Source organism: Pipistrellus hanaki, assembly GCF_964339955.1.
Source record: "Pipistrellus hanaki genome assembly, chromosome: 19".
NCBI lineage: Eukaryota > Metazoa > Chordata > Mammalia > Chiroptera > Vespertilionidae > Pipistrellus > Pipistrellus hanaki.
This window is the reverse complement of record NC_140521.1, coordinates 10,383,952-10,390,083: the sequence shown is the minus strand read 5'-3', so window position 1 is coordinate 10,390,083 and position 6,132 is coordinate 10,383,952. Positions and strand designations below refer to the sequence as shown.

At 55.3% G+C, this 6,132-nt stretch overlaps 1 long non-coding RNA gene across 1 annotated transcript in view; it reads right to left on the bottom strand.

Moving 5' to 3' along the window:
- LOC311613728 overlaps window positions 1-6,132 on the bottom strand; it is a 151,761-nt gene that overhangs the window by 81,935 nt on the left and 63,694 nt on the right. The window lies entirely within an intron of this gene.

Below are 6,132 nucleotides of genomic sequence, written 5' to 3'. Positions count from 1 at the left end.
TGGGACCCTGTCTCCCTGGCCACCCACACCCCCAAAACGGGACCCTGTCTCCCTTATTTTCGGGTTTCCCAGGTCGCCCTCACCTGCGCTCCTGGGCTCCTCCCTGATGGTTGAGCCGCCTGGACTCACAGCTGAGGCCAGGCCTGCAGAGAGAAGGCGGTCCAGGTCTCCTGCGGTGTAAAGGGGCGTTTGGGAAGCCATCGGCCCTCTTCCCAGAGCCCCTGAGGATAAGGTGACCGACCAGACGTCCCACTTTTTAACAATTTGTCCCAAGTTCTGCGGCATTTAAAAAAAAAAAAAAAGTCCAAAAGATTTAAAAGAATCTTTCCAAAAATCGGGACTTCTTTGAAACGCCGCGGGACAAATTGTTAAAAGTTGCGACTGTCCTGCCAAAAGCGGGATGTCTGGTCACCTTACTTAGGAACTTGCCCAACTCCGCTTCCCTCCTGTCTTCCCAGTCCCACCACCCACCCAATGGGCCGCCCGGAACCTTCAGGCTCCTTTGGAACCCACGTGGTCCTCCCCCTGGTTCCAGTCCCCTCCCCAACCTCCTCTGCAGGCCCTCCGTGCCACCCCTGGGAGCTGGCAGCAAAGCCACCTGCTTTGCCACCTCCCTCAGGCCTCCTTTCCTTCAGAGCCTGCCCCAGGAGACCACACCTTCTGGGAGGGACCTGCCTGACTGCCCACTATAGCGCCCCCTCCCCATCACTCGCTCCTGGGGGGCCCGTTCCTGTAGCTCCTGAAGACGTGTGTGTACCCCACAGCTGGGTCTGACTGTGGGTGGCAGCCTCACTCCCCACCTCACGCGCCTTGCCCACCTTGCCCACCTGGTTCACAAGTGCTCCATGCATAGTAGTGAATTGGATGCCCTGATCTGTTCGGCACTGCGGACCACTTTCAGCCTCCAGGCAACAACAGCTTTATGAAGATGCTGATGGATTTGAGTTCATTTCAGTCCATAGCCACCTTTAACGGATCTGCTACCACCCCCCATTCCTCAGCCCAGGGGCAGGCAACGAAGAGGAGCGTGGCAAGCGATCCTTTCTCATAGCAGCTCTATCCACAATAGCTAAAAGCTCCGTCCATCCATGGGTGGATGGAGAACAAGCTGTCTGGTACACTCAAGGCGGAATATCATTCTGCAATAAAAAGGACTGGCATAGGGACACACCCCACGCTACAACACAGACGAACCTAGAAAGCATGACGCTAAGTGAAAGAAAAAGCCAGACACAAAAAAGGCCACAGGTTACAGGACCTTATTCCTGGGAAGTGTCCAGAATAGAAACAGAAAGTAGATTATTAGTGGTTTCTTGGAGGAATGGGAGTGACTGCTAATGGGTGAGGAGTTTGGGTATGAAAATACTTTGGAACTGGATAGTGGTGAATGTTTGCTTAAATTTGTGACGATTTAAAAAACAAAAAACCATACACTTGTACCCTTGAAATGGGTGAGTTGTGTGGCACGTGAATTCTCTCTCAATAAAGCTGTTGTGCCGAGACCGGTTTGGCTCAATGGATAGAGCGTCGGCTTGGGGACTGAAGGGTCTCGGGTTCGATTCCGGTCAAGGGCATGTACCTTGGTTGCAGGCACATCCCCAGTAGCGGGTGTGCAAGAGGCAGCTGGTCGATGACTCTCATGGATGTTTCTAACACTCTATCTCTCTCCCTCTCTCTCCCTTCCTCTCTGTACAAAATCAATAAAAATAAAAAAATAAAAATAAAGCTGTTGTGATTAAAAACTAAATAAGTAAATAAAAGCCAAGGATCACAGTGAGAGCATTTGCTTCAAGGAAGCGTGTGGCCTGGACATGGAGGCCATGGCGGGCGGAATGGTTTGGGGCCACAGAGAGAGAGAGGACACAGGAGCAGGGCTTCTGGTTTTCCCTGAGCCCAGCCATCCACTCACCTCCAGGTTGAGGCCAGAGGGGTATGAGTGTCTGGGTGCCCCAGGTCCCTTGGGAGGGTGACCTACCTGTCAGTGTGCCCGTGGAGATAAGGCTGGCCCGAAAGATGCCAACAAATATGAAATCAAAACAACGAAGCTTCACAGGTGCTCCGTAAACATCAAGAAGCCAGTTCGGCTGCGCATAGCTGCTGGCACATTTTGAAGGAGGGACAGTCCCGAGGGCCAGAGCTCCTAGAGGGAGATTGTGTGGGGGTCTCCAGGAGGTCAGACAAGTGGGGGTAAGTTGGGGGCATAGGGCAAAGAGCTGGATCCTGTCCTCCAGCTCAGGAGACGGGCTGATCGGAGAGGGCCTCAAAGGACTTGGTCATGTGGCTGTCATTCCCCCCACCCCCAATGTTGGACCAGTCAGCAGAGCCAGGAGCTCCTGAGAGGAAGCATGCAAGACACAGACCTTAATGGGAGGCCAGCCTGGCACCTCAGGACACTTACCGGCCCCTTTCTGCCACATCGTGTGACTACGTCGTGTGTCCTTCTTCCAGACAGTGCCTCTCTCTGCATTCCTCCCCCGTCCCATCTTGTACTGGGACTCAGCGAAATACTTGTTTTTCCTTCGGCATCAGCGTTCCTTTGGATTTATTACAACGTGCCGCCCGCTCTGCCCACTTTTAGCTGATATATTTGCTCCGGCTCCGCGCAGAGACATTCGTTCCTGTTTGTTTAATTTGGGGTTTGTCTTCCTGTTATCGGGCGGCACCAAACACAGGCTGGCATTTGCTCTCCTGGCACGTCAACCTCCTCATCGGCCCGCTATCCCTGATCCGCCTCGTGTTCGCAGATCCTGCCCGAGCTCTGGTTAAGCTGTGGATTTGTGCTCGTTTTTTCTCAGAGCCGGTGAAATAGGAGGGCACTTCCCGACGCCGAGGTTGTCTGCCAGACCCCAGAACACACCGTGATGCTTACGTGAACGCGGTCACGCTTCGCCACGCCTGCCACTCGGGGTGGCCACTTGCCACGCGCACGGGAAGAAAGGCGTTTAGACCCCCCCATTCTCTCCCTGTAGAATCAGGTGCACCCTACATGCTGCCGATGGTGGCCATCACAATCGCCCCCAGCGAGGAGCTGTGATTGCTGCCCCCTTTCAGGCAGTAAACTGAGGCCGGAGAGGAGGAGCAGAGGCCCTGGGGCCCGCAGCAGGGTCTGGGGCAGAGTTGCTGTCCCCCCTTTTTTCCGGTGGGTAGGTCAGTGCCGGCACCAGGTGAGCCCTGGCCGGAGGCATCTTGGGAGCCCACAGATCAGGGAGCCCAACAAGGGCACAGGCCTTGAAAGGGGCCAAGCCAGAGGGGGCCTGAGGCCCCCGGCGACAGGAGAGAAAGAACGATGACGAGGTGGAGGTGTATTTTTGTGGCCAGTGTACTGGCAACTTCTTGGGATGAAGGCGGCTGGCTCAGGGCTCCAGAGCCTTCGGGGGGACCGGGCAGGCACATGACGACCAGAATAAGGTGACAACAGCAGCATCGACCCCCAGCTCCTGTTGGGAGGGGCCAGTAAAGTCAAGGCAAATGAAATAGGGCCGTGGTCGGCAAACTGCGGCTCTCGAGAGCCACAGGCGGCTCTTTGGCGAGTCTATGTTGAAGACGTGGCGTTAGAAGAAGTTTAAGTTTAAAAAAATCTGGCTCTCCAAAGAAATGTCAATCGTTGTATTGTTGATAGTTGGCTCTGTGGACGAATGAGTTTGCCGACTGCTGAAATCGGGGAGCTGAGACAGCTGAACAAACTGCAGGGCAACGTACAGCAGGTGCAGAAGGTCACCGCCCTAGAAATGGCATACAGGCCTCAGTTGTATTTCCGCTCCAGGCCCCGGCTTTCCTGTTGCCTTTAAAAAAAAAAAAAAAAAAAAAAAATATATATATATATATATATATATATATATATATATATATATATATATATATATATTGATTTTTGACAGAGAGGAAGGGAGAGGGATAGAGCCTTAGAAACATCGATCAGCTGCCTCCTGCACACCCTCTAACCAGGGATATGCCCAAAACCAAGGTACATGCCCTTGACTGGGACCCTTCAATCCAAAGGTTGAGGCTCTATCCATTGAGCCAAACCGGCTAGGGCTCCTGTTGCTTTTTTCGATGCATAACTGTTTCTTGTTTTACATCCTCAGCTTTCATAAACGTTCCCTCACAGGCACCTGGACTCACGCTGTGAAGTTTTTCCTGCACAGAGTCAGGAACCCACTCACTCCCGGCCGGCCCTGGCCCGGGTCCCCTCTCCAGGAACACAGTGATGCCCCGGGCACAGCGGCACTCCTGGAACTCACACACGGCGGAGCGAGGCCACAGGTGGGAGCTTGGAACTAAAGAGAGTTTGGGATTTCTTCCTCAGAGAAACGAGAATAATAATAAGACACACACACACACACACACACACACACACACACACACACACACCCGCCCTCTGCATGGGTTGTGGCCTAGCTTGACCTGAGGATGCTTAGCACAAGCCTTGCATTCACTAAGAACCTGACAAGCCGAAACCGGTTTGGCTCAGTGGATAGAGCATAAAATATATATATTTTTTAAAAAGAACCTGGCAAGCCAGAGCCAGGGCACCCTGCTTGAAAATGAGCAGGTAACGGGGTATGCCCCGCTGGCATTGGTCCTGGGCACACGGACCTTGTGGAGGGCTGACCTGTCTCCAGGCCAAGCCTCAGAGGCAGGGCCATCCTAGGAAGCTACAGCTTTGATCTCCTGCCCCCTCTCCCACACCCTCCCCACCCCGCCACACACCCTATGAGTCTAGGTCTGGGCATGGTGTTAGAGACCTGCCACCTGGGGCCTGTGGGGTTGACCAGGAGCCAGGAGTCTGGGTGATACTGGGCCACCCTCTCTGCTCCAGCAGAGGGATGGAGACTCCCACGGCTCCTCCAGAGAGCACGATGCCTCTAACAGGCTGCTCTGGTGGCCTCGGCACCCGCCCGGGCCTGGCAGGTGCCCTGGGAGGAGTGTGGTGGGACAGGTACAGTCACGTGTTACTTTACAAACTTTCGTATGTCCTCCATCGGGCTCTTTGTCCCAACCATCATGGGTGACTTTGGTGGTAAATAAATATCGTCTAAGTGCTTCCATAAAGCCAAAACTTGTTTGGCTCAGTGGATAGAGCGTCAGCCTGCAGACTGAAGGGTCCCAGGTTCGAGTCTGGTCAAGGGCATGACCCTTGGTTGCGGGCACATCCCCGGTGGGGGGCGTGCAAAGAGGCAGCTGATCGATGATTCTCATCATCTTTCTAACTCTCTATCCCTCTCTCTTCCTCTTTGTAAAAAATCAATAAAATATATATATATTTTAAAAATAGTAGCCATAAAGAGAAAGGACAAAGCCGTGGCTTCTGGCCGAACGCTCTTGCGGGATTGGCTTGAGTCAGGACTCTGTGGCCGGGCCTTTGTGGCTCGGAGGGCGCAGGTAGAAGGGGCCCCGCCCTGCTGGGGCCTCTCACAGGGGAGGCCTGCACAGGCTCGGTCCCCGCACCCTGCCCCAGGCGGGAGGCCCCTGTGGGAGGGATGACGGTGCCCTCTGGCCACCTGCTCAGGGGCCCAGCCTTCCGGGAAGAGGTAACACCTGAGCGAGAACAAGGAAGACCAGGCTTGGTGGGGGAGAGCTGGGCCTCAGGTTGGAGATGGGGAGGCTGGCACCCCAGCTGTACCAGCTGGCTGTACCCCGAGCCTGCCCCTCCGGCCAGCAGTGTCCGGGGCAGCTCCCAGCCCTGCCTCTGACTTCCCCACAGGCACCTGCCCCTGTCTCCCGCCAGCAGTACCAGGATGGGCCTGGTCCCATGCCTCCCCCCACCCCCGACCCTGTGAGCTCCCATCAGTTCCAGCTCCCAAACTGGGAGTGTCACAGCCTCTACTGGGGTTTGGGGCATGGGAGAGACAGCCCTGCCCCCTACATATGCATCAGAACTTCCACTGGGATCGCCCAGTTGGGTCCCCTTGGGTGGGAGACAGGGACAGAGGGGGCAGCACACGTCACCTCTCAAGGCTGCAGTCCCTTCTGCTGCCCAGAGGCTCAGGGGAGGGGCAGGGCTTTAGGCCTCCTGCAAGGCCATCTCCTTGCGCTTCCTGGCAGGCCTTTCAGCCCCAGGTCTCCTGGGGGTTGTTTGGTGATTGGGGCAGGGCAGGCCTGGCAGGATGGGTTTCTCCCTCTCTCTCTCTC